Source organism: Castor canadensis, chromosome 9 (genome assembly GCF_047511655.1).
Source record: "Castor canadensis chromosome 9, mCasCan1.hap1v2, whole genome shotgun sequence".
In the NCBI taxonomy this organism is placed as follows: Eukaryota; Metazoa; Chordata; class Mammalia; order Rodentia; family Castoridae; genus Castor; species Castor canadensis.
Window position 1 is genome coordinate 79,442,668 of NC_133394.1, and position 1,034 is coordinate 79,443,701.

Sequence of the window (1,034 nt, forward strand, 5' to 3'; positions counted from 1 at the left end):
TAATGGAAAAAGTCATTCTTTGTAAGTAAATATATAAATTACACCTAATAAACTGCATATGAGTAGCAAGATAATTCTTTATTCAGGAAATAGTATATGTAATTTATGCTTTATAAACATTCTGACAATTCTCATTTTCACAAAGCTTCAACTTTTTTTTTTTTTTTGGTCTAGATAGTTCTATTGTAAGTGACTTTTGAAGGGTTAAGAATCTTTATTTCTATACAGGCAGATACTTGAAGTAAATGTAATTTACTTCAAGTAATTTTGAAAACAAAATTGAATCTCAAGTGTATTGGCAGTGGACAGCATTTTTATCATTTCTGTCCAAGTGTTCTATGAAAACATAGAATATATTTAATCTAGGGGAATTCAATGATTGCACTTTAGGGAATCCACCTACTTTCAACCTCTCAGAATATTCAGTCGATGGTGAATTGTTCAGAAGCCTTCTCTAACACATTTGAGAAATAATAAATAATAAATAAGTAAATAAATTCTAACTCCAGTGCTGGAGTTAAAAGCCAGGGGTAGAGTATGTGTGAGGTTGTGGGTTCAAACCCCAACATCAAAAAGAAAAAAGTATTCTCACCCCAAAGTTGTTTTTTTCCTGGACATGTGAGAATAACTCTTGAAAATCTCAATGTTGGTTATAAATTTAATGTGAAGCAGTGCAAATTCCATGGGAATGAGGCCTATGTGATCTGATGGTATTTAGTCAAGTGGGAATTTTTACATATCACAACTTCAATGTCCCAACCTCAGTAAATACTCTAGCAGAATTCTTCCACAAAATGTGAACTGCTAAAACATTCATCATCTGTATATCCATTTGCAGTCAGTAGTGCAGACAAATCCTGTGGAACAATAGATAGCATAGAGATGGTATAAATAAGTATACTTACGAGAATATGATATATCTCAAAAATAAAGTCAGAAAAAAGGTTTAAAAGGCGGAAAAGAGCAAAAAGCACAGCAAGTATACAATATTTTTATGTAAATTAAACATGGACACATACAGAACAAGTACACAG